Source organism: Heliangelus exortis, chromosome 13, assembly GCF_036169615.1.
Source record: "Heliangelus exortis chromosome 13, bHelExo1.hap1, whole genome shotgun sequence".
In the NCBI taxonomy this organism is placed as follows: domain Eukaryota; kingdom Metazoa; phylum Chordata; class Aves; order Apodiformes; family Trochilidae; genus Heliangelus; species Heliangelus exortis.
Genome location: NC_092434.1, coordinates 561,827 through 588,553, shown reverse-complemented (window position 1 = coordinate 588,553; position 26,727 = coordinate 561,827). Strand labels below are relative to the sequence as shown.

The 26,727-nt window shown below is 48.9% G+C and overlaps 1 long non-coding RNA gene across 1 annotated transcript in view; it reads left to right on the top strand.

Moving 5' to 3' along the window:
* The first annotated feature begins 19,456 nt into the window (after positions 1–19,456).
* Positions 19,457–26,727, top strand: part of LOC139801977 (uncharacterized) — a 70,660-nt gene continuing 63,389 nt past the window's right edge. Inside the window, exon 1 of the long non-coding RNA XR_011728441.1 lies at positions 19,457–19,561. This is a non-coding gene — a long non-coding RNA (uncharacterized lncRNA). The remainder of the gene's footprint in view (positions 19,562–26,727) is intronic.

The window sequence follows — 26,727 nt, the reverse complement described above, 5'->3', positions numbered from 1 at the left end:
TGCTGGTGCTCAGCCCACAGAGCTTGCATCCCCCTTCTGCTCCTCTGCAGAGTCCCCAGCATCTGTCCTAGAGGGAGGGGAGGCTTTTGATGCTGAAAAAAAGAGAATTTTCTCATTCTCCTTCCTTGTTTAAGGCAGCCTGAGTGTCTTGGTGGAGGCTGAGTTTCCAGCTTCTCCATGTGTCCCTGGCTGGTGGCTTGGGTAGGGCTGGATGAAACGGTGGCAGACTTGGCTCCCTGTTTTCCCTGGGAATTCTGCCTGAGCAGTTTGTGAGGAAGGATGTAGGCATTTGTCCACAGGATGCCTGTAACCAACCAAGCAAACATCTTTTCAGAGTTAAAAAAAAATATAGAGGTGGTGTGTAAGGAGAGAATATTCTTACCTTTTTTTCCCCCCCTTCATTTTATGATGTAGGAAGGGTGGAAGTAGTTATTTCAGCTCATTTCTTTTTCTTTTTTTTTTTTTTTTCTTTTTATTTTCATAGCAGAAATACCACTCTTGGTCGCTGTTTTTGTTGGAGGCCACCTTGAAAAACGAGTCAGCTTTCAGGAGAGCAGCTTTTTTTCAGCTCTCAGGTGGAGGTCAGGAGACATTTTGGAGTTTGCTCCCGATTATGCTCCAGGGGATGGTGCCAAATGGGTGTTGAGAGAGTTATAAAATTCCTGCCTGCCCTGAACTCCTGCAGCGAGCTGACCGGGTCCAGCATCCTCCATGGATTTTGGGTTAGACCAAATTTGGGTAAAATAAGAACACACAAGAGGTGTGACCAGGCTTGGGTGTAGGGGTGGGCACAAACGTGGGTTGCAGGAGGGATTTTCAAGCAAAGCTCAGCGCCAGGAGCAAATTAACTCTGAGAATTGCCTTTAAAAAAAAAAAACCAGAAGGAGTCAGAGAGGGAAATCTGTAGGTACAGCTGCATTCCGGATACATTGCAGTGATAAAAGTGCATTTTTTTGAGGCAAGCTGAGGAGCTGCCAGCTGACCCAGTGCCAGCTGTAGATGCCTGCCCTTAACCTTACCACAGCCTCACATTGTTGGATTAATGAGTCAGCCTTGTATCAACAGAGAGACAAGCCAAGCATATTATTTCTTCAGAGGGAAATTACTGGAAAAGACAGTTCCTTCTTATTTAAATTCCCACTTTTACCTCCAGGTTTGGCATCCAGTAGCCAGCTTTGCCTTCCCTCTGCAGCAAGCAAGCCCTGAGGTTGGGCTGGGGTTGTGTGAGGGAAAGGGAAGGAGACCAAACATGGGTTGGGGACAGATTTGCCTTCCTAAAATATCCTCTGATGTCATGGCTGCTGGGTGAGGAGCATGGTCGGGGGTTTTTGAGGAGGAAGAGGAGAAACTGGGACTTCTGCTGGGAAAAAAATAAACAGAGAGGAGAAGCCTTCCATTGACTGGCTCTCCCAAGGAATTAGGCAGGAATTTGCTTCACATCCCTGCATATTTTTCTCCTTACTTCTACTAAGGTTGAGTTAAGGATTTTAGCCCCTGGTTGCTTACCAAAAATCAGCCTTTTTTTTTTTTTTTTTTTTTTTTTTGAGAAGCTCCAGGACTACCCAGACTGAGGGCAGCTGTCCTGATGGGTGGTTGCTTGTGGGAAACTCTGGGCAGCTTTGTAGTCTGAGGACAGGATTGAGAAAGAAATTTTAAACCCAGTGCTAGCCGGGGGCTGGCAGTGATGCCAGGGCAGGAGCACATTGCAAGTGGCCTAATTCCCCTCTGCCAGAGGACCAACACTGGTCCTGAGAGCAATAACATCTCCTCCTTGCCCAAGGAACACCTATGGGATGTCTACAGGACATCTTTATCTATGGAAGCATCTCCAGATGCTGGTGCATCTGTAACAAACCTCATCTTGAGCTAATATTTGTTAGGGAAAAGCATGTGTCTCTCTGTACTGTGGATAATGAGCTCAGAGTTGGTTCCCTCATGCACTTTCCTTTGAAATCTGCTCTCCTCTTGAGCACACCCTTCCCACCCTTGTCTCTGCTGCAAGCAAACACAGTGGTTTCCCCATGAAACCAGCGCAGATGGAAACTCCATCCCACATGTCTGCAGCTTCTTGTGGAGATGGCCTGGGTTGTGCTCAGAGAGAACTGAATCTTCCTCCCTTTCTGTTTTGATGTGAAAATCAGAAAATTCTTTGGTGTGAGGGTGCTGAGCCCCAGGTTTCCCAGAGAAGCTGTGGCTGCCCCATCCCTGGCAGTGTCTCAGCCCAGGTTGGATGGGGCTTGGAGCATCCTGGGCTGGGGGAGGGGTCCCTGGGCATGGCAGGGGGGTTGGAATGAGATGACCTTTAAGGTCCTTTCCAACCCAAACCATTCTGTGAAAAGAATTCTGTGATTTAAGGAAGGTTCTTGCTGGAACCAGGCTGGTGGGGGTCAGGGCTGATCCCTGCCCCAAGGGTGGGCAGAAGCTGCATGGTGTGATAGAGCTGAATTCCTATAAGGAAGTTCCACAACACATCAGATTTGCTCTCAACCTTTCAGTTCCTGGAAATGGAGACACAAAAAACAAATGGGGAAAGGGTGAGATTATGCTGAAATATGAGGCTATAGGAGAGTGGAAAGTATAAAGCAAACAAGGAAGCAATTAAGCCCACAATGAAGGGAATTAAGCAATATGCAACCCATTACGTATTTATTTATACTCAGAGTCATAACTAATAATAAACATAGGATTTCCACAAAGAAAACAGTCTCTGTTCCCTATTTTAAACAACCTTATAGAGCTGCGAGGTTTATAGATGGAGAAATTCCTTCTCTTGTGTTCATTTCCCTGTTCTTCCCTGAAGAACTGGTCTTATGGATTGGTCTGGGTTTCCAGAGCACCTGGGAAGCCTCTGCTGCAGCTCCTGAAGCATCTCAGGTGCTCTGCATTGGAGCTTCCAATGCAGATAATAATAATAATAAATAGTGCAGATAATAATAATCAACATTAAATAATTGTCCTTGTGCTCATTGGCTTTGTGACAGATAGCTGGGGGGGACTGACTTGGCTTTTGCCAAACCTCATGGATGAGATTTTGGCTCCTGGCAGGTTTTGGGCTCCACTTTGTAGGAATCTGGGAAGAAAGGAGTTTTTCTCTGGGCTCTTTGCAAGTGGCTGATTTGAAGTAAAGCATATGAGTCCCAGCCCCCTCCATGGATCTACTCAAGCAGGACTGAAAAAATTTCTTCCTGGAAAGGGTTGTCAGGGCCTGGCCCAGGGCTGGAGTCCCCATCATCCCTGGAGAGGCTTCCAAGCCCTGGAGATGTGGGGATGAGGGACACGGGGCAGGGGTGGCCTTGGCAGAGCTGGGTTAATGTTGGACTTGATGATGATGATGATGGATCTTGGTTGTCTGCATGGCAGAAAAGACACCAGCCATGGAGCAAAAGCTGCCATAGCAGTGGTGTAACTGGGAAACATGCTGGTAACTCCAACTGCAAGGCTGAAACCCAACCCCCGTTTCTGAAGGGCTTTCTCTGGGAAAAAGGGTTGGAGAGGAAGCACGTAAAGCCAGTGCAAAGCTGGAGCTTAGCTCAGATTTGCTTTGGTTATTAAATGACTTTGCTGCTGGGTTTCTGATGTGCTTTATTTCAAAATGTTGAAGAGAAATCTGTCATCTCCACCCAACCTCGTTCAACCAGATGATGACACAGGCTACAAGGAGAGGTCATGGCCTGTGTTCCTCCCTGTGCTGGCACTGAGGAGTTTCCTTGGGAAGCTGCAGCAAGAAAGAAAAAAAAAATCAGAGAATGTGTGATGTAAATAGAGCAGAAGCTTGAGCAATTATTTAGCAGCTGGAAACAAAAAGAAGCCAATAGTAGGTGTTTTGTGCAGACACCTCCAGGCTTTTTGGAGACAGTGCTCCCCTTTTGAGGAAAATACCCTTCTTTAGCACGTGCTGAAGTTGTGCCTTTGAGATGCTTCCCCTTGGTGGATAAAAAGGGGTCAGGCTGATTTGGGGGTGACTTTCTGGAGCTTCTGGGATGTCCCAGTGGTGAAGCTTTGTCCTTGTAGGGTGCAGTGCCAGGACAAACCCTTTGGGAGCCCAGGGTTGTGGCAGTGGTGAGGCAGAGCACAGGGGGAGTTTCAACACCTTTGGGGCTCACCTGTCAGCAGCTGCTTGGTGCTGCTTTCCCCACCATCAGTTATTGTCCTGATTCCAGTCAGACCACGCTGCACACACAGCTCAGTGCCCCTGGGAGGTACCTGTATCACCCCTTAGTTTTCTATGGCAATTATACTTTTTTCTTCGTGTTGCTTTTTTTTTTTTTTTTTTTTTTTTCCATAATTATTTCTGATGGCCATTTTTTGACAGGTTCTTGGCTGGGCTGTGCTGCAGCTGCCCTCATTAGGGGCTGTGCCAAACACAAGCTTTTTGATACAGAATATTACTGGGTGGCTGTGGCCCCAGCTGCCCTGTGTAGGAGCAGTTGAATCCAATTACAGCTGTGTAATGCTTTTTAAATTGAAAGCCTGGTAAGGAAAGGATGCTGAGGTCCTTGCCATTTAAGTGACATGGCTTTCTCCTAGGACTTGACATGTCAGGAATCAGAAAGATGTCCCAAATTGAGGCCAGAGTAGCACCACGTGGTTATCATGTCCTTTTTCTCCACCTACCTCCCAATTTGTTGTGTGGGAGAGGTGAGATGGAGGGGGTTGGACATGATGATCCTAAAGGTCTTTTCCAGCCAGAACAATTCCATGAACAAGCTTGTGACTGAGTTCATCACCCCAGAGGCCAGCAGCAGAGCTGGTGGCTGAAGGTCCCTCTTGGCAGCACCAGCTCAGCTCCAGCACATCCGTCTTGTTGGACTCAATCTCTTCTCCATCCTCGCCATCCTCTCCATAAATTTCCAGACAAAGGTGATGTTTTGTTTTCTTCTCCTCTGCTACTCTGTTGTATCAACTAAACACCAAATGATCTCCAGCTAATGAATAAAACAATTAAAACTAAAAATCCCCAGGGAGCTGTTTTGGTGAGATGTTGGGTGATGGGGGAGCCCCCTTCACTTCTTTTTACTTTGTTGTTTTCCAAATTGTGCATTTATTGAGACTGGGATGTCCAGAGGTTCCTGGCCATGGAGCAGCCACTGGGTAGGGACAATCTCTGGCAGGTGTTTGGTTTGCAAGCCAGGGGCAGATCTGGAGGAGGTTTCACTTTAGCACTTGCCTCTGGTTTTCTGCGCTCTGGATGAGGCAGAGGTTTTATTCCAGAGGTGGAACCCTCATCCCTGCTGCTGTCCCCAGAGATGCACGGGGGGCAGATCCCTAGGGATGAGTGGTGGGTGCAGAGAGCTCTGTCCCCTGGGTGCTGCTGCTCTCCCTGGGTGCTCTGTTGCTGCCTGATGGGGAAAGCTGGGAGCTGTGCTTTGTGAGTGTTCACAGCCATCAGCTCCCTTCCCACCACTGCTCCAGGGACAAAGTCAAGCTCATAAATCTCCTCCCCAGCGGGGAGCATTTGTGCTGTAAACTAATTAGGCAAGTGGTCAAATACCCCAAACACCTTTGCCCTCATTAGAGACCAATAAGGGTCCTGAGGAGGTGGTGAAATGCCTCATTAACAAGGAGCAGGGGCTACAAAAACAAGGCAGGAGGCCCTGGCACTAATTTGGTGTGCAGCTGATGATGTGAATGGCATCAGCTTGTCTGACCCCATGTGGAAGTCCTGGGCTTGTGTGCCAGGAGGCCAAGGCAGGGAGATGGTAGGAGGTGATTATATGTGCCATGGAAATGAGGAATTTGGCAGTTTTGTGGGATGAAGAGCTTCCTTCCCTCCTCTTCTGCCTCCTCACTGTGTCTGCTCAGTGCTGGAATCCTCTTCCCATCCCTCTGGGTGGGCACTTGCTCTTCCCATACACCACGTGGCCTTGGGTGCTTTTAAAGGATTTGGGTGGAAACCAGAGCCAGGGTGGACTCTCTCCTCCAGTTTGGTATCACCTCCAAAATAAAAAAATTTTTTTAAAAAGTCATACTGAGTGAGCTGGAGGTGCATCCCCTGTCTGTTCCCCAGCAGAGATGAGGGGCTCATGTTTATGACAGGCAAGGAAGATGGACCCAGTAATCTGGACTTTAAATTTCTGGGGTTCTCCTATGCAAGAAAGGGAAGGTAAAGCAGTGTCAAGCCAGTGCCAGGGAGACATTGTAAGGAAAAAAAAAATAAATGTCAGAATGAGGAATTTTCTGTAATGGTTCCCAAGAGTGGCAAAGAAAATGAACTTTGCTTAAGCCAGGCAGAAACTCCTGATTTGGAAATTCAGCTAAGGCAGGTCCTCTAGGCCACGTCTTCTGCCCAGACACGTCCTGAATACACCCAGAGATTTCTCCAGTGGAGCAGAAAGCTCTAACAGCATTCCTTGGATGCCATCCAGGGAGGGATGTGAGCAGGGGTCCTTACCTTCTGCAGGAGATCCTGGGTTTGCCCAGGCTGTGTGTCATCAGGAACAGCAAATTCCTTAGAAAAGTGGTTTAGGGGAGGGGTAAAATGCACAGCCAGATGTGGATGAGGAAGGACATACCTACCCCACCATCCCTCCTAGTCAAATACCTTCATGGACCATTCTGCTCTAAGCCTCAGCCCAGAAGGCCTTTAACACCCCCATGCAGATGTGTTTGGGTGCTGATGGCTCCCTGATTCATTTGCTTTTAGGAGCAAAACCTTGCTTGCAGCTGGCTGAAAAATCAAGGGAGACATTTTGTGGCAGCAATAATAACCCTCACTGAAGAAATCCCTTGTGGCTTTTCCTGACCTTTGCTGCTTAATGAACCTACTGATCCAGCCTGTGGTGTTGAAATAATCCTTCCAAGGACATTGAAGCCCAGTCCCACGGAGTCAGGGGAAAGATTTTACTGCAGAACTTTTTGTTAATGAACCAAGGTGTTGTTGTCAAATGAAGAAAAGGGACCTGCCCTGACCTGGCCTTTAGGTGCAGGTGAATTAATTTCCATTTCTTTCCCTGCCTTCTAGGCTGACACCTCATCATCAGGACAGTTTGTAATGTTTGGGGTTTTTTCTCTTGTCATTAACCAAGGGACAATGGAGAGGTGTGTAGGAGGGCAATTCCCCGAGTCTTGTTTAATACAAAGACAACACCTCCTTCAGCTCAGGAAATCCCTCAGATGCAATTTTTTTTGAGGCTGAGAGAATATTCTGGAGGAGAAAACTCTCAGAATGTTTATTGTATTTTTAAACCCTTCCCTAATCATCTGCTTTTGGCCACTTTTAGTGACAAAATAGTGAGCTGCGTGGACACTGGGAAGCTGTTGTTATGTCAGGTTGTTCCTAGGTCTTTTAATTAGTGCTAAAGAAAGTACTGGGACAGCTGAACAGATGGGGTTTTGTCATTTCATTGTCCTGCTTTGCTTCTCACCTTTCTTCTGGCAATCTCTTTGTTTTTAACTGGCTTTTCCTCTGGCTGTGGTACCAGCAGCCTCTCTGAAGAGGTCAGGCTTGGCTGGACTAAACCCACGGGAGGGTTGTGGCTCCCACCCTTCCGAGCACTCCTGAAGGTGCTCAAGCCTCCAGTATTTGAGGGCTTTTCCCTTGGGTATCAGAGCAGTGGCAGCTGCATCAGAGACCCCTGCAAACCTCCTTCTCCACAGCTGCAGATGAAGGGTTTCCTAGCTACATGCCCTTCATGTCAGTGCTTCTCTCCCAAATCCAAGAAAAGGGATTTCAGCAAAGAAGGAAGGAGCTGACTCCTACCAAAAACCCCACTGAGATCTCCATGGGTGTGAAGGATATAAATATATGCTTAGGACCTTCACCCCAAATTGAAAAGCTCTGGGTCAGCTTAGGACCCTCAGGATACCTGCAGGTTCAGCTCACTGGGCACTGGACATCCCATCTCACAATACAAACAGGGATCTTGGGTGAAAATCCTTCACTAGTTGAAGCCAAAGACAAAACTCCCTTTCCCTTAGGTAGGACCCAGATTTCCAGCCCTGCAAGAGCCTGTGCTTGACCTCTGCCTGACTTAGAGAGCCAGGAGGTGAAGGAAACTGGTCCCTAGTGACCCAGAGGAGCTGCAGTGAAGCTGTTAGCAGAGGCATTAGAACTAGACAGCGTTATCCTCCTTCCCATCAAAGCCATCTGGCTCTCAGTTGCCAAACCAGTGCCAAGCCCCAGTGACCTTTCAGACTCATCAGTGCGCTGAGAAGATTTACAGTGGAAAAAAAAAAAGCTACTTCTTTGCAAGGAAACTCTTGCTCCTTCCTCCCAGGAGAGCATCTCACCACAATGACTCAGAGCATCAGCATCCTGGCTTCCCGTAACTCCCCGACAGTGGCTACGAGGCAGAGGCTTGGGGAGAATCCCTGCTTGCTTGCCTCTGAGATAGGGTGATGTAAGCTCCTGCTCTGGCTTCTCCTGGCTTTCCAGACTGTTAAAAGTTCAAAGCTTCAGCCTCATCACTCCATTACCCAGCAGGCCAGCCCTGGCTCCAGCACTGAGTTGCCTCCTCTGAAGTGATGACATTTTAAAAGGGCTCTGGAATGACGAAGGTCCCACATTCCTGGAGGAAATGGAGGTGAAGCTTCTGACAGGCAGGACCCAAGTTTCCAGGAGATCTGCAGAAGTCACTGTCTGCCCGGGTGCAGGCAGGGCTGCAAATCACATTTGGCATTTGTGGTGGAGCCGATGTGAAGATTTTAATTTTGAGTTGCCAAGATGTTCTCTGCGAGGCACTGGTGTCCTGTAGAGTAACCCTTGGAGAAGGGATTCTGTTCTTCTGGGATAAATGGAAAAATAAGTACACTGAAGTTGGGAGGGAGACTGCTGCTTCTAGACTAAAAGGGGAGATGAAAAATGAACTGGAGAGAGATGGGTCCAAGCCCTGAAGTGGCATTTGGTGTTCAGCTTTCAATCCCCTCCAAATTCCATGAGTGGATTTGTACTTCAGGCCCATTAAAGAGCTCCAGGTCTCTCAGAAGACCAGGGGTTGGGTTTGGATTTTGCCATTTCCTGCCTCCACCAGATTTAGATGTTCTCTGGCCTGGGGCTGTCTCCCATTAGAGAGGCAGGAAGGGCTGGGATTGCTGGGGGAGCCTTGGCTGAGGCTGCTGCCTCCCTTCCAATAGATCAAGAGCCTCAAGAGTCTGGTGCTGGGGAACATGAGCACAGCACCAAGGCATCTGACAGGAGCTTCTTTGAATGTTAGTGGGGTTTTTTTTGTCCATGTCCTCTGCTTTCAAAATTCTCCACTGTTCCTCTGAATCCAAAGTACGTGTTGGTTTTTTTTTTTCCCCTGATGTCAGGTAGATGCAGTCAAGTTCCTTCAGCTGCAAGGTGAGATCCCAACGAGTATGCTGTAGGTTTTTTGTTTGGGAAAGGGCTCCATCATCTCCAGATGAGGAAAAATCAGTTTCCCATCAATCCCTACAGCAGGCAAATCAGACTCAAACCAAAAGCCTTGATGTGCATCTAAAGCGTGATGTTTTCTGGGGTAAGAAATGTCCTTTTATGCAAAGCAGCCTGGATCTGAAAAGTGCATGAAAGCCAAATCTGAAGTCAGTCTTAATGAAAACTTGCTGTGCTGCTGGATTGCTTCTTGGCCTCTCCCTCCATCCCTCTCCCTTGAACTTCTCCAGTGAGCAATCTCACAAACTGGAATCCTCCCTGGGATGTTTCCAGAAGCCCTGGGGGCCATGAGGAGAGGACATTTCTCTGCCTTGGGACAGTTCTTCACCTCAGTGGATGCCAGCAGCATCAGGAGGCTGTGAGCAGTTGTGGGATAAGGAAGGTTGTCCAGAAGTTGCCTGAATCCATCTTCTTGCTCCTTCACAAGACGATCACACAGCACAGGCCACCTAGAAAGGATGGTGGGAAAATAAACAGACCTTGGGGAATATTTTTTTTTTCCCTGTGGGTGGGTGGCTGCCAGGCTGAGCTCTGTTCTGCAGGACCAAGGACTGATCTATGTGCCCTTTTTGTTCCCATTGGTTCCCAAGGGTTTTCATCAAGGCTTTCAAGCCCAGGGAGATGTGCTCACACTGAGCCAGCTTCACACGGAGCATTGCTCTGGGGCAAGGATGCTGTGGTTTTGGGCTGGGTGACAAGAAGTGCAGCCTGAGCTGCCTGCCTGGAGCTGAGATTACAATCCCAGGCAGGTGCAAAGAGTCCCAAGAAGGAGGAAAAAAAAAATAAATAAATGGGGGGAAATCTCTCTTGGCCCATATCATGTTTGTGGCTGCAAGCAGTGGAAAGGGAAAGCAAAGCACCATTTCCCAAAGCAGCTGGCTGGTGCTGAGGGGATTCCAGGGGCTGATTTCACTCCAGGAGGATTGATTAGAGCATCTCTGTCAAGAGCTGCCCCGGATTTCCAGCTGCCCATTGCAGTCCTGCTGCCTTCACCATCCCTGGGAGTGCAAGGGATCCGCTGGGGACTGGGGCAGTGGTGTTTGCAGATGTTGATTATCTCCAGAAATTCCATCCTAGCTCAAGTTTTGGGGCCTTTGGGCTGGAAAGCTGCACCACCAGAGCACATGGGAACAGAGCAGGGTTTTTCTTTCCCACCAAATCTATTTATTATGAGCCTGCTCAGCAAGGAAGGATGCCAGGATTGCGTTATCTGGGCTGTGCTGTGTATGAAGCCATCGTGTTGATGAAGAAGCAGCCTGGAACATCATCTCAGGGAGGTTCCTCTCTTCCCTCTGCAGTGACTGACACTTCTCCTTGGACAGCCAGAGCAGAGAAAGTCTTTGAGGCTCATGGTTTGGGATTCAAATAAAGAGCAGGCGAGGTGGAGCAGGGCTGGTGGCAGATGTGTGCAAATGATTGCACAACTTCTCACTGCTGAGGACAGAGCTGCCCAATTGGAAGATTAAAACCAGCTACAGAGGAGAGGGGTGGATGCATGAGAACGTTCATTAAGGATAATAAATAATTAGGTGTAAAATGCCTAGGAAGGGTTGGAGTCGAGGGCTGCAGAGGGAGGAGGAGGATGAGCAGAGGAAGGATGCCAATTAGCACAAGTTAAATCTGCACTGTGAAGTTAAAATTTTCCCTGTGAAGCTGGCAGTCCTGGCATAGAGGAAACAGGTGACTTGGGAAATTGTTTGATTTCCTTCCCTTCCCTTCCCTTCCCTTCCCCTCCAGCATTTTCCCCAGTGGCGATGATCTGCCAATTCAGCTCGGAGTAGAAGTGACACATCTGGCAGTTTTACCCAGGAACTCCAGCCCAAATCTCTTTGCTTTGCTAACAACTCAATATTTTGTCATATTCTGGGCCACCCGTGAACCTCAGAGAGGCCAGAAAGCTGCCTGTCTAGCTGAGCTGACAGGTCCTGGCAGCAGAGGAGGGGGTCAGGAGATGGTCCCACCACTCCCAGCTTTGGACATGTGCTGAGCTGGATCCTTGCTGAGTGACAAAGCCTCTGGGTAAGGTCACCCTGGTGAAGGTGGCTTTGGGGAAGGTTAGAGGCAGGTTTGGCTGGGATCAGGTTTGGGTGGCTTTTGGTTGCTGTTGGAAGTCTGTGGTGGGATGGAAGAAGGTTTTCTTGGTCTGCCTTGGCATCTCTGCAGATGCTGCCTGGGCAGTGTCCCTTCAGTTCTCTCTCCTCCAAGTGTGCCAAGAGCAACTCAGCTTTCCTGGCAGCCCTGGAGAAGAATTTAATCTCTCTTACTACATGTTACAGGTCTTGGTAATAATTACTATTCACAGACTGCCCCAAAACATCTCCCTCACTCGTGTAGCTGCACATGGGCTTGTGTTTAGAAGAGAGATGAGCATGTTGGTGCTATAATGTGGTTTGCAAAAATAAGTCTCTCAATCTGTCCATGCTGTGTGCAACCAGCTTGGTTGGCTGATGGTGGGAGGGTGCTCTGTGGGACCAACTTCTGGAGGTGGTGAAGTCAGGAACAGAGCACGTTTGCTGCCCTGGTTCTGTGCTGGGGGGAGGTGGGAAGAGGAAGCCAAGCTGCAGGTGCCTCTTTGGGGCTGAGAATGGGTCCCCAGTTTGTGCTGAAGCCATCAGTGAGTCTTGTTCTGCCTCGACCCAGCAGCTTGGAATCCCTCCCAGAACTTCAACTCCTTGAAGGTATCAGATGTTGAACCCAGACTGAATTTCCTAGGGCAGAAAAAACGATGCTGTAAGAAAGGGTTTGCTGAACACCAGCACCATGAATGGCAGCAAGGGAGACAAACCTGCACTTTGTGAGTGGTAATAAGGCACAAGAGAGAGAGATGTGAACACCACTGCCTTTCCAGAGGGCTGCTTCTTAAATCAGCTGGAGCAGATGCCCTCAGCATCCAGGGAGGGATGCTCCTGCTTCATGTGGCTTCTTCCATTTGAGTCTTGGTCAGGTTAAGGGGAGAACTCGAGTGGGAGAGGTTCAGGTGTTGGCAGCAGGTCCCATGCTTGCAGACATCCAGCTGACATCTGCAGCTCACTCTCTGACCCTCCTAAAAACCACCCCCACCACCTCCCAGACAGAACAACCCCCTGGACCACCTCCTCATTGGAAACATTCCCCATCCTCAAACTGTTTTCCTTGCCTGCACTCACCAGTGGACCACGACAGGAACCAGAGATGGTTTACTTTTTGTTGCTGTTTTTCAGTTTTGAGGTTTTGGGGCGGGTTGGGTTGTTGTTTTTTTTTCCTAGAACCTCTGGATTCCCAAGGCAGCTCCTGGCCTGGGAGATGCAGGAGGAGGTGACTGCGTAGCACGGTCCCTGGGAGGGACTCGGTGTGAAATGGGAAGAGGAGAGTGATGATTTGGGCACCTGCCAGCCAGGAAATACCAAAAAGCTGAAGATGGCCCCGTTACAAACAGGCTAAGCAGCCTCAGATGTCCTCCCTTCAGGACTGGAATAGGGAAGGTAATAGAGAGCACATGGGTCCAGTAAATAATGGGATTATTAACAAATACACGGAAGGAAAGGCATTTGGCTGCCTGGGTGAAAGACTGAAGCCACTGCTTCCAGCTGAAATCTCTTAATTGCCCCCGACTGTCCTGTAATGGGGGTGTTCTCCCAGCAGCCTGTCAAGAGCTGAGGTTCTGCCTTGGGTTTCAGACACAGCTGGTGTGAGCCACTGTTTCATCCTCATTTTTCCACCCAGGACAAGGCCAGAGGAGAAGCTGGGCCAGAAGGGAGATGCTGATGGGCTGGGGCATGAGGCAGGAGAAGGGATGCTGTGGGGAAAAGCACCGAGTGGGAGAGGCAAGAGTCCTTCCAAGGAAGCAGGGCAGAAGTGGGAGCTGTGACTGCCTCTCCTTGCCTGTTTGACCCCCATCCTACTGCTGACACTTCGTTGCTTGAGCCTAAAAGCCTGGGGAGGAAGGAATTGAGACAGGAAAACTCACAGCCCTCAGAACAGAGGGCTCGGAGTCAGGTTTTCAATCCCTCCCTTTCAGGAGGAGGTTGCTGGGAGCTGCAGGTGCTCACGTGGGCTGGGAAGCAATCCCACTGTTTGTCTCTGTGCCCAAAGATGGATCAAGGATCCCTGCTTTAGGCATCCAGCCTTGAAAATCCTGGCCCAGTTTTTAATTCCTGTGTCTGAGCTTCCTTTCCTGGGGCTGGGACAAGCATGTGTGTGTGCATACCTTATCTCTTCTGGGGAAGGAGGAGGAAGAACTCTGTCCAAAGAGAGATGGCTGAAGGATGGGGAAAAGTTCCTCAGCCATGAGGATGGGGAAAGGTTTCTTACCACATTGCATGGGGCAGGGATGATGATGATGATGATGATGTGGGCAGTGTCTTGGTGGGAAGGATGGTGCAGGTGTTTTTGAGTTTTGGGGGAGTAGGGAAGGTCCTTGGGGCACCTGGGGAGGTCCCCCCTGAAGCTGGAGTGCCAGGCAGTGCTCTGAGCAAGGAGCACTGCATCTCCTGAGCTTGGAAAGGAGCAAAAGGGTCTTCAAACTCTTTGTTCTGGGGCTTCACCATCACTGTTTGACCTCAAGCATTTGAGCCAGGAAATTTTAAGCCATTTTTAGCTGCCTGGCTGCAAAAGGGAAGGGAGGGAGAGAGACATACCGTGTGGTTAGTATTACATCCCCCACACAATAGCAACTTTTCTTAGCAATTTTTCCATTGTGCTGCAAATGGCAAAGATCAGGGTTATATTTGCATGTTTCAGCCCGTCCTAGAGAATTAGCTCTCCTCTGCCATTGGGTAATAGTTTTCACATTGCATTAGCTTCAGCCTTTGGAGCAAGAGACAAAAGCTGCAGCTGAAGAGCACCAATTCTCCTGCCACTGGAGACCTTCTGGGCTTACCTGGTAGCTCAGCCTTGGAAAAAAACAGGTTGTAAGAAGCCTGATCTTTGTGGGATAAAGATGAGGTGGCAGGTGGGCCCTACCTTTGCTCCAAGGGTCTTCTTGCACTTCTCAGGCCAATAAAAATGTTTGTGTTCCTGGCTAGAATAACAATAAGGACATTTCTTTGCTCGAGGATAAGTCAGGGTTTGACTAGATTTATGCCTGGCTCTGCAGAGGACATGCAGCTATTGACAGCCTGAAAGAAACCAGGCCAAAAAACCAAACCAGAAACAACTGGGCATCCTCTGCAGTAATACTTCCAGGACCACTGGTTTGGCCATTCCATGACCCCATTGGTTTGGGGCTTTTTTTTTCCCTTGGAGACTCCTCACAGGGCTTTCCATGCAGGAGTTGTGCTCGGTGGTCTGGGTGAGGCTGTGATTCCATCCTCCTCACTCTGGGACCACTGGTTTAGGGCAGGATGGAGGCTGGGTTTTGCCTCTCCTTGTCTTCTCTTGCATGGCCAGCTATGGTTTAGAGATGACTGAGGTCCCAAGGGTAGAAGCCACAGTTTCCTAGACCCCTGGTCCTCCTCTTGCAGCCCTGCACAAGCTCTCTTGTTTCCTTTGTTAAACCCCAGGCAAAGGATCTTGCTGAAGGCTGGGAAGCTGTTGCTGAAGGCAACCTGTGGTGCTTCTTCCCAAGAGAGACAAATGGATGGGAATTTTTTGGTAGGCTTTTTAGAAGCCAGCAAGTTAACCCAGTTGTCCTGAGATGTATCATTAAACTGATGTTGATCCCAACCTTGGGTCTGTTTCGTCTTCTTCCCTCCAGCAGATCTTCTCTTATTTTTGGAGCCTTGTCTTGAGTAGTTTCAGGCTTGTGCCAGTCACTGGAACTGAAACCCCACGTGCTGCAGACAGGGCTTTCCTCCAGAGCTTGAACTTTGCACCAGGGCTTTCTGAAGGTGCTTGAGCTTCATCGAGCTTGGTGCAAGACAAGACCAGGTACCATATGAATAAGGACCCCAAACTCCACCTCTGAGGCATGAGGGAAAAAACCCCAATGTGTCCTGGGCAGCCTTAGGGTCAGGATGCCATGAAGGCTGCAGAAGGTCTGTTTGTCCATTCTGCTCACAGAAAAAGCCTTCATGTTTTGTTACCATCTGGACAGCAAATGTGCCCTCCTACAGGAACTTAGTTTTGACCTTTGCTCATTTTGTTTAAGAGGGAATAGAAGGCAAATGTGGAACATTTGCACTGGGGATCTCCTGTCAGCACCACAGATTGATCAGGAGAGCTGGCTTGGCTGCCTTGCCCTGTGTCCTGGGCTTATGATCCCCATATGTAAATGCAAGGGATGGAGTTGATATCCTTTGTGTTTGGCTGAAGCCCTAGGAAGACAGAACCTCTGTTTGAAGCAAGGGTATTCTTAATGTGAGCATTTTAGATCTGTGATCACTGGTTTTAACACAAGAGCTGAGAGCTCCCCACAATGGGATCCCTGCTGGAGGTGGCAAGGTTGGCACTGGGAGGCAAACAGAGCTGCTGCAGGTCCCTTGGTTCATGGCACCTATCACATGGATGATGGCCACCAGGTAACCTCATCAAAGTGTTGTTTCATCAGTCATTGGGACAGCTGGGTCATGTTTGGTGACCTCAGGTATTTGGGCCTCGTGTAGCTCAAGAGTGATGGAGCAAGCTGGGATGGGTCTTTCCCTATAGCCACTGGCAAACCAGAGCTGGAGCATGGCTGATAGCTCTTCCTGCAGGTCTTTCTTCTTCTTTCCCCTTAGAAAGTCCAAAAATCCAATAAAAAAACCCAGCTTAACCTCTAAGCAAAGACTTGGAGCTGTTCTTTGGAGGGGAAGGAAAGGTCAGCCTTCCATTCCATTTATCAAGGCACACGTTGGGGAAGCAGAGCTGAGAGCCCTAACTCAAAATGTAGGTGGTGAAGCATCTGTAGCAGATTGGAGCTGTTGGTGCTGGGGCCACCCCCATGTTCACTGGGCTCTGAATGAGCTCACAGGAATCCCAACTCCATCCAACACCCTTCAGCTCCCAGCAACATCCCCACAAGGTGCTGCCACTGCCTTTCTAGGGTTTCAATGGGTCTCGCCAAGATTTAAATTGGAAAATAAAACCCCACGGCTCAGGCTCGAGCTGGTGAGATGGTGAAGTTTGATCAAATAGCACAGCTCAGTGTATTTATTCAATAAAAGGCTGGTTTAGCCTGCTTTCACCTTGCACCCACAGGGCTGATGCTGAGCTGTTCCTGGTGGCTTTAAATGGTCCCACTGTGTGGCCAGCCCAGTCTTTGCTTTCCACCATTGAGCCAGATCAGCCAGTTCCACTTTTTGGGGTTGGTACACACTTTTGTTTGCCTGTTTCCATGTGCTGGCTGACAAGCTGCCCAGCCCAGCTTCTTCCAGACAGGCCTGAGGGTATTTCCATTTCTGCCAAGAAAACTGAGCTTTGACAGTCAAAACAAAACAACTTGGTCCCTCCATCCCACGTTCCTCCCAGCAAATTAAAATGCATTTCTCTTTTTTTTTTTTTAATTATTGTTTTGTTTGGTAACACGACTTTGTTTTAAAATACAAAGCCTGGACCCCATCCCCCTCCCTGCTCCAGCACTGCCCCTTACAAATCAGACTTTGGCAGTGGGGTTGGTGCCTGCAGCTCCTTTCCCAGGCAGATGGCCTGAGTTAGGGCAGATTTGGTGGCAGGTCCCTGGGATGCTGAACCTCTGCCTCATTCACTCCCTTCTTCTGTCATCAGTAAAGCCATTGAGAGAATCTTTAATAAGTAAACAAAAAAAAAAAAAAAAAAAAAAAAACAAAAAACAAAACAACCAACCAAAATAAAAGCTTTTTTTTTTTTTTTTCAACAGAGAATGGGGTGGAAAATGACTCATAGGCAAGCAGGGTATAAAGTCCACTCCAGTTTTAGGTATTACATGTGCTGAGTTTCTGGTTGGGCTCCAAGAATGCTGTGGTTTTTCTCGAAGGATTATGCCATTGTGGAATAATGTCATTGTGGAGTGTTTGGTCAAGACAAGCTGATTGAGTCTGCTGGTTACTTACAAATATAGATATCTGCATCCAGTTTGCAGCCTTTGGAAAATCTGTGACAAGCAATTTTGGGGAGGCCACAGGCAATTATTGCCATCACTCTTTCCAGCCTGTCAGAATGCCATGAAAACTGCTGGAGTCATGCTTTCTCCTTTCCTTGTCTTCATTCATGTAGGGCCCACTTTCTTGTTTTTTTTTTTTTTCTTGGGACTGGGTGCAAACAAACTGAGCAGGATCCTTTGTGCTGGATTGGACCTACCAAAGCAGTGATCCAGTCCTGGAGAGAGGCTGGGAAGGGACCCACGATATTTTTTCCACGTGATTTAATGTGACTGAGCAGCAAAGTCCTCCAGGGGTGGGGGAAAAAGGGGGCAGAAATATTCTTCTGCACAGGAACTACCATGCTGGAGCTGGGAATGTCCAGCAGTGCTGGTGGGACTTGGGGAGTTGTCAGCAAAAAGGTTTTTGGAGAAGAATCCACTGACTCTTACTTCTCCTCTGTGAACATGAATGGATGCTCTGGGAAATGGGACAAGCACCTTGTTCCAGCAAGTCATCTGCAGAGCTCAGGGGATGCCCAAGGAGGGCTGGTGGCTGGTTTCTCTTTCTTTGTATCCTGTGATCCTCATTTTCAGCACAGTAATCCTTAGAAATGCTGCTATAGCCATTTCTGGTAGGATGCTGTCCTTTCTTCCCATTATTCAAGTAAGCTGATGACCAGAGAAGAAGGAAAAAAATCTCGATTTTCAACCCTTGCAGAAAGAAAACGTGTTTCATGAGGATTCTAACTCTAGAAATTTTAACTGCATGGTCCTGTTAGCATCACACCTACCTCCCTGCTCTGTGCTGCAGGGGTTTGACAGCTTGGGGTCAGCCCCAGGCAGGGTCTGGTCAACTGGTTTAATGCAAAACATAAATAGAAGCACACTGAGGGAGTTTATGGACATTATAAATATATCTGATGTGAGCAGGTGACTATAAATATATATTGCTGGGGGAAGAGAGAAGGGGTTGAGCACATCTCTGGGGGGATTCCAGTGCCAGGTGAGGTCTTGGCAGCATCCAGGTGCTTGGGCAACACCGTGGTGTTGCATGGCTTGGGAAGGCCCTTCCAGCCCCATCACATCATGGTGATGGCATGTGCCATTCCTCTGTTCCTCATAGGCTCATTGACCTGAAACTAAACTCTTGGGAGAGGCAAGAATCAAGCCAGTTTTTGTCTGTCCAACTCCAAAGAGGGGGAGCTTGGGCTCCAGGGGAAGGGGCAGACACGTGGGGGAAGCCAGCTTGCCATTCCCATGGATGTTTGTAGGGGATTAAGAGGGGAACACTCACTCTCCAGGCCTGTCTGAAGGTTTAAGAATCACCTGGAGGGGCTGCTGGAATCCATTTTTGGATGAATGGAGATTTTTGCCCGATCTGCAGTGACAGAAAGTGAGCCCAGCAGTCTGGAAATGCTCCCTGAGCTGTCAGAAGAATTGGGGGTTGCTCTCTGTGGCTCGGGGCCAGGCTGACCCATGGCAGGCAGGAGATGGAGCCAGGGGCAGCTTGAGCCCCCTGCCCATCTCTGTGGGCAGGTCTGACATGGGGGGGCTGGGGAGCTCCATCAAACCTTCCTCTGGTTGCTCCCCCACTTGGGTTTGGGGAGGAGCAGGGGATGAGGAGGAAGGAGAGGGAGAGTCCTGATTTTCCCTGAGTTTTAGTGTTACCTTCTCTGATTTCCTGGAAACACCCAGATTTAGCAACTGAAGGTGGTGGTTGGGAGGGGCAGCAGCTTGGGTCCCTTCTACTTCATCTCTCCTTGAGGAACCATTTCTCTCAAGAGGCTGGTGGGTAACAAGAAAGCCTGGGAGGTGTTTGGGAAAAGCACTGAAATTCTGGGGGCTACCAGGGGCCTTACCTCCATCTGTAGCATCCCCCCTACTGTGGAACTAGAGGGAAGCTCCTTCCCAGCCCCATAGCTGGAGGGCAGGCATGAGCCCCACCATCCCAACTGATGTTTCCTCTGCCTTACAGCTTTTTCTTCTAAAATACCTTCAGAGCTTTCTCCTAATTGCTGTTTTTATTGCTAATACCCCAGATAAAGGGATTCACGAGGAAACAGAGGAGCAGGCAACAGAGCTTTTTGTTTGCTAACAAAATCTCTTGATGTTTTTTTTTTTAATTTTCTCTTCCTGAAGGTGTCTGGCAGCAGCTGAGGGGCTGGGACAGGAGCAAGAGAAGGAGCACAGCTTCACTCTGAGCCCATCCTAACAAGTGCTGCTGCCTGCTGGAGCCTGGGTCGTGTCAAGCAACGGTAAGGAAATGGCCTCCTGTTTTTTTCCTGAATTGGTAAATTACTGAACAGGGTGCTGAATGTTTCTCTGCTGTGCTCCTGTGCCCAGGGATGAGGGGCAGGACTTTGCTTGGGAGGTTTTGTTTGCTTGAAGGTACCTCCAGACACCTCTGGTTGCTCCCTGATTCCTGCAGCCATCAAGGGGCTGGAGCGTGTCCAGAGAATGGGATGGAGCTGGGGAAGGGTCTGGAGCACAAGTCTGACCAGAAGTGGTTGTGGGAGCTGGGGGTGTTGATCCTGGAGCAGAGGAGGCTGAGGGGAGACCTCCTGGCTCTCTGCAACCCCCTGAGAGGAGGTTGGAGCCAGGGGGGGTCGGGCTCTGCTCCCCAGGAACAAGGGATGGGACAAGAGGAACTTTTGGCACAACTCAAGTTGTGCCAGGGGAGGTTTAGGTTGGAGCTGGGGAACAATTTCTCCCTGGAAATGGTGGAGTCCCCATCATCCCTGGAGGGGTTTCCAGGCTGTGGTGTTGGCCTCAGCAGTGCTGGGGGAATGGTTGGATTGAATGATTTTAAAGGTCTTTTCCAATTAAAACAATTCTGTGATTCAAAGGCTGCACCATCCCTCCCCTATTTCCATATGTGTACGTTCTCATGACATGATGCTACTTACAGAGTGAGCCACAATTACACCACACCTTCCAAAAATTTGTTCTGTAGAAACCCAGATGTTCAGCCTGTGAAAGCCAGGACTCAAATCCCAAACTCAGGAAGAGGGGAATATCTTGGGCAGCATGGAGAACTTGGCCATCAAGGTTGGGTGGGGGTGTGTGATACTGTGGATGTTTCCATGGTGTTTTGACTGCTCCAGGAGAGCACAGAGCTCAAGGTCCCCTGTTCACAGGACGTGCTCTCTGCCCTCCCTTTGTCTTTGGTGCTGATAAGATGCTGTTGCAGGCCAAAACGTGACCAAATATTTTCTCCTGCTGTATCTTTGCAAAACCAACACCGAGCGCCGTGGATTGTCTCCAAGTTCGGGACTTTATGGCTTTTCTCTCCTGAACTGGGGAAAAAAAAAAAAAAAAGAAAAAAAAAAAAAAAAAAAAAGAAAAAGGAGGGAAAAATCACTCTTAGAAGCTCAACACTGAGCAAGCTTCCAAATAAGGGGTGCTCCTAAGCAACCCTACAACAACAAATGGAAGAGAGATGTTGACCAAACGCCAGCGCGTGCTGCGCGAAGCTTTTCACCCACCCCCTTGTGTTTGAGGAGGTCTTGTGGGCAACCCAAAAACCCCACAAAAACCAGCACAGGGTGAAAAGAAAGAGATTTCACTTTCTAGCCTGCAAGGAGCTGGAAATAACGTGGAAAAAGATGTTAGTTACTACTGACGAATGATCCTTTGGCAGCACCATTAATCAAAGCTAATCATCAAAATGTTCTCGGGAGCGGAAATTTGCACGCCCTGGTTTTGATTCCTGTATAGAATAAATGGCTTGATCCTTTTCTTCTATGGGGTTTGAAAGGCATCCAATGGCCTGCTGTTTTCTTGACCGTCTAATGACTCAGGAAAATCTAGAGGGCCCAGCAGAGGTTTTCCTGGCATTAAGAGCTCGAGTTAATCCTTCAAAAAGCAGCTCCAGGAGTCAGTCACACATCCCCGTTGACTCTTGGGGTGATTTTACCTGTGATTTTTAGGCTGGATTTTTATTTATTCTGCTCTGCGTTTGCAGCCTGGGTATCTCTTTAGTGTAGTGTTGCATTTCAAAGAGGATAATTGGTTCTCTTCCAATTCCAAGTGATCCCTCCCCTTCCTACAGGACCTCTGCAGCAATTCCCCATCCATCCCCACTCCTGAATGCCACGTTTGGGTGTGGAAAGGGCTCTTGGTTATTCAGATCAGAAAAATTACTGCTGTTTCTGTAGTACAGGTGTGATGGAAAAGATTGGCTCGAGTGCTTTATTCAGCACAGGTCTTGTTAAAACCCAAGAAACTCCCCATCCCAGAGGCTGAAGAGCGATTCAAGGTCAAAAGCTCCAGGTGATGAACCAGCCAGTTCCAAACTTATGGGTCCCACAAGTTTTATGGACACCTTTGCATGCAGAGGAGTGCAAAATCACCATCACCAACCCTGGGGTGAGGACCACTCTGTGCAAAAGCTCATGACTGGTTTCCAGCCCGTTGGATTGATGCCAAGGCTGAACAAGTCGTGTGAGTTTTCTTTATGTGGGCAGCAGCAAAAAGGAAGATGAAATTCACTAGTGAAGACCCGAGCCTTTTGGATGATCTGTTGAAAAAATGCAGGTTCTTGCCAAGCTGATAAAACTGAGAAAAAAAAAAAGAAAAAAAGAAAAGGATTAAAAAAAATGGATAAAACTTTTCCAAGCTGGAAAACCAGAGGAGTATAAAAATTTATATCCCGTTTTACACCCCGGAGTTGCAAACAGTTGCTGAGGACACTGAGGAGCCCAAGCTCCCCCCCACCACGCTTGGCACTCAGAGGAACTGAGTGCAGGATGGGAGATGAAGCATCAGGGTCAGCCAGGAGCCAAGGACCAGCCCAGGGCTGGCAGTAGTCACACCAACCACAGTGGTGTAACAATGGGTTTTATGGTGGTGTTGGGACCGTGCTGCAGAAGAAGGAGAAGAAATCAGAGAAGGCAAATTCATATAAAGTGCCTTGGAAATCCCCCTGCCACTGCAGCATTACCTCCTAACCCCTGCCCACCTCCTCCTGAAAGAGCCATTATGTGTCAGCAAAGACTCAGATTTGTTTTTCTCTTTGTCACAGCCCTTCTGATAACTTCTTGCCGTGCAATTCCCCGTGTTTGTTTTTCCTCCCTAAGAGCTGATAGCTAAATATATTCCCCATCTCAACACTTTGACTTTTGCTGTTTATTTAATGGCCTTCACTCACTTCAGGAAGATTAAGTTCATCTGTGGCTGGTGTTTTGCTTAGCATTAAATTCCCCTCATTTTGAGAAGTTCATTTCCACACCATGCTTTCCCCCAGTTGCCTTCCTGTAAGTGGGGAGGGTGGGTTTTCATCCAGGTCTCCCTTCCTTCCCTGTTTTACAATTCTCCTTCCTGGCCTTTCCACTTCTGCCCTTTGGAGCATGAAAATCCACCCTGGAAACAAGATGCTTTCTCCAGCAAAACCAAATCTTCCTGCTGCTGAGGGGGAAGCCAGTGCTTCCGTGGGGAAGGTGCTTGAGATCTTCATCACATCACCTGCTTGGGACAACCCCAAAATCCAACTCTTTGCAGAACATCCTTGCTGCCACGGAGAATGGTGATCATGGTGATAATGGTGATAATGGTGATGGGACTCCCTGTATGTCCACCCCAGAACCATAGAATCACTTAGGTTGGAAAAGACCTTCAAGATCATTGAGTCCAACCCTCCCCCCAGCACTGCTGAGGCCACCACTGCCCCATGTCCCTCATCCCCACATTTCCAGGGCTCTGAAACCCCTCCAGGGATGATGGGGACTCCAGCCCTGCCCTGGGCAGCCTGGGCCAGGCCCTGACAACCCTTTCCAGGGAGAAATTGTTCCCCAGCTCCAACCTAAACCTCCCCTGGCACCACTTGAGTTGTGCCAAAAGTTCCTCTTGTCCCATCCCTTGTTCCTTGGGAGCAGAGCCCGACCCCCCCTGGCTCCAACCTCCTCTCAGGGGGTTGCAGAGAGCCAGAAGGTCTCCCCTCAGCCTCCTCTGCTCCAGGATCAGCACCCCCATGGTGTTCTCCCAACACAGTTACAAACCACCTTACTTTTATACTTACTTTTATACCCAAAAGAGCATCCGGGATGGCCTCGTAGGAGCTGGGAACTGCTTTGCAGCTCAAGCAGGGTGAGGCAGGGCTGGTGCCTGGTCCCGGTGCCCTCTCTTTGTCCTACCCGAGGCCTGGGGTGGCATTTGGGGTTGGTGCATGGGTGGCTTTGTTGTTTTCTTGTCTCCTTTGCGGCAGTCGGGGCTGTTGAGCTGGGGAAGGGAGAGCGAACAGCAACCGAAACGCTCCACCTGGAGGTGAAAGCAAAATATAACGGGGGCTGGGTGACCAGCTGGGGTTTGTAGGAACCGAGGGAAAAAAAAAAAAATAAAAAATGCAACAGGGTAGATATTTACGTTGTTGCCGACCTGAAACCGGGGCTGTATCGAGGGAAGGAGTTTGTGGTTTAAAAGAAATGTGAGCTGGAAGTTGTGCTGAGCTGCTGCGTGTGGTGGAAAGGGAGGGTTTGGGAGGAGATGCTCTGCTGAGGGGCTGCATCTCTCCCTGCATCCATCCCCAGGCTCATGGGGAGACTTCCTGAGGCTGGGATTGAGGATTTGAATGAAGGAATCTCCCTTCCCAGTGCAGAGGTTTCATCTGGGCTCAATGGCTGAAGCTTTTTTGCTCTGGTCTCTCCATCTCCTGGCAAGTCTCTTCTTTCCTGGGCACTAAGTGACTGTCTCCTCATCCAACTCTTCATTTGGAAGTTATATCCTAAATATCCCACCCTGAGTCCTCCTGTTCACCGTTCAACCTGCTCACCAATAGCTCGTGGCTTACAGGAACAGCATATTTCAGTTATGAGCAATTTACTCATGAAGTAAAACGAAATGAAGTCACCCGGGCTAACCAGAACTGCAAGTCCAGCAGCTCAGGACCTTGGGGAAAATTGGGATTGTGTTGGAGGCAGGATCTATGTATTTTGGAATAACAGTTCCCTGCTAGCTCCAATGAACACTGAATTGAGTGTGCTGGTGATCTGATCCACTGGGGCATTTCCACTGTTCCTGCAAACAACAACAACAACAACAAAAATCTCTGTCTATCTCCGGGGCTATTCTGCACACAGATAGTGCTCTGAGGGAAGTTAGTGTTGAATATATGTGGCAAATAACCAAAAAAATATAGTCATCTATCTTGTAAGGCTTACAGGAAATTAGCACAAGTGAATTACCCGAAACAAAATTACCCTTCCACGGAGCACACGTGTTCCAAGGAAGAATTTGAAAATCATTTGAGAGGGTTTGGGGTTTGGTTTTGGTTTTGTTTTTTTTTTTTTCTTTTCCTTTGCAAAGCTAATGGATCTCATAATTTTGAACAGCCTGATTGGAAATAGGAAAGAACCTGCCTCATCCAATTATGAATTAGAAGTAGAGCAGCAACAGGGAGAAAGATTTCTATTTAAAAAAAAAAAAAAAAAAAAAAAAAAATCTTTTTCTCCATGAAATCTGTCTGAATTGGGAATTCTCCCCAGCACAATGATATTTTCTGGGACCAGAAAAATGCTGGTAGCTCCTTGCCAAGATTTGATTTAAAAATGTGCTGGGGTGAGACCCAAGGTTGGGCTGGGTGAGGTGCTGGGGGGCAGCTCTTGAGGAAACCATGGACCCGGTCACCAAAGGCTGAGTTCAAAGCAGAGCAGCTCGTTTAGCAGATTGAAATCTTCCTTTCTGTCTCAGGAAGCAGGAAATTCCTACCACTACGGGGGAGGCACAAAGGGCACTGGGATAAACGGGGAGGAGAAAAGATGTGAGGGAAAGGCGCCTTGGTCCTGCTGGGATTCAGAGGGGTGTTTGGCACTGCCAGGGCATGGAGTGGTTTTGGAGCAGAGAAATCAGGATGAGGGCCATGAGGATGCTCAGAGCACCTGACACAGGAGGAGGGGCTGAGAAAACTGGGTCTGGTCAGCCTTGGGAAGAGAAGGCTTAGGGGAGAGCTTCTGACCATGTTCCAGTGCTGAAAAGGAGGCTACAAAGCAGATGGAGCCTCCCGAGTTACAAGGAGTCACCTGGAGAAGATGAGGGGGCACAGGTTGCTCCTGGGGAGATTTCCAACTGGGCACGAGAGGAAAATTTTTCCCCATGAGGACATGGGGATGGTCTCCCAGGGGAAGGGGTGGATTCCCCCACTCCAGAAAGTTGGAAGTCTCAGCTCTATGGGGTGCTGGGACATCTATAAGTAAGAGTATTACCTAGAAGGGTTGGACCAGATGATCCCTGAGGTCCCTTCCAACCTGACATTCTATGATTCTCTGATACCTGATGGCTTGAAGCAAACTGGTCCAGCTGGTGGGTTTGGAGGTGGCAATGGCACTGCTGATGAGAGGTGCTCCTGTCCCAGCCCCAGCTGTGGAGAGGCCATGCTTTCCCCAAATGTTTTTGGTTTTTTTTTGAAATGATGCTTTGGGTTATTGTAAAAACCAAGGAACTGGTTTGGGATAGGCTCAGGCTTTTAGGTTTATTAGCTGTGTTTTCAAGCTGGGCTCCAATTCCTTATGCTGGAGCTGTCTTGTTCTCCTGGCCAGCTTCTGCTGCCCCTAATGAGCTGCTGGAGGGGAGGGAAGGAAAGGTCCAACTCCTTCAGCATCAGGTGTGAATGGGGATGCCTGGGAAACAGATCCCTGTGATGGTAGCAACCAAAGTGCTGCCCTTGGCAGGCTGGAGAAGAGCCCAGGAGCAGCAGGCTGGGGGTATTGCTGTGGCAATGGCAGGGCTGGGGTGGTCAGGAGGTGGCTGAGGCACCTTGTCCCTCACTGTGCCTGGGGTTGAGCTTTTTCCAGCAGCAAATCTCTTCCTCCCCGGTGTGGGGAGGCCTTATGGGGCTGAAATAGTTTGCTTTGCATTTTTGGCCATAAAAAATGTGATGGAGCTGCCTTTTGAGAGCACAGAGGGATGGCTGGGAGCTCGTGCTGCTTTGCTCTGGGTCAGAGCAGACACCAGGAGGTTGATCAATGTGTTTCTGGCTGTTGAGATCCAGGTCCATCCATCCAGGGAACACAACAGGGAAGCTCTGACCATATTATTTTAGTCATCCCCAGGCTGATTGCAGCCAGAGGAAACAGTGTTCCTTTACTGGATAGTCATGACCATGGTTTTTACAGTCAGCAAAAGCCAAAGTACATCCCCTCCTTTAGAAGCAGAGCCCGAGGGCACCTTTTAAACAGAGACTTTTTGCATAACCTGAATCCTTCCAAGCAGTAAAGGGCGTTTTCTTGGTGTGCTGCAGCCATCCAGAAAACACACAGAGCTGCTTTAAAACACCCAGATGTCAGAGGTGGTTTATGGAAGCCCTCCTGCCACACCACCAGGCTCCTGGTTAAGCTCCCAATGAAACTCCCATCACTCCAAATCAGCTGCCAAAATCCAGCCAAGGCTTTGGTGTCTCTGCTGGTTGGGATCTCCCAGTGCCTGAGGCAGG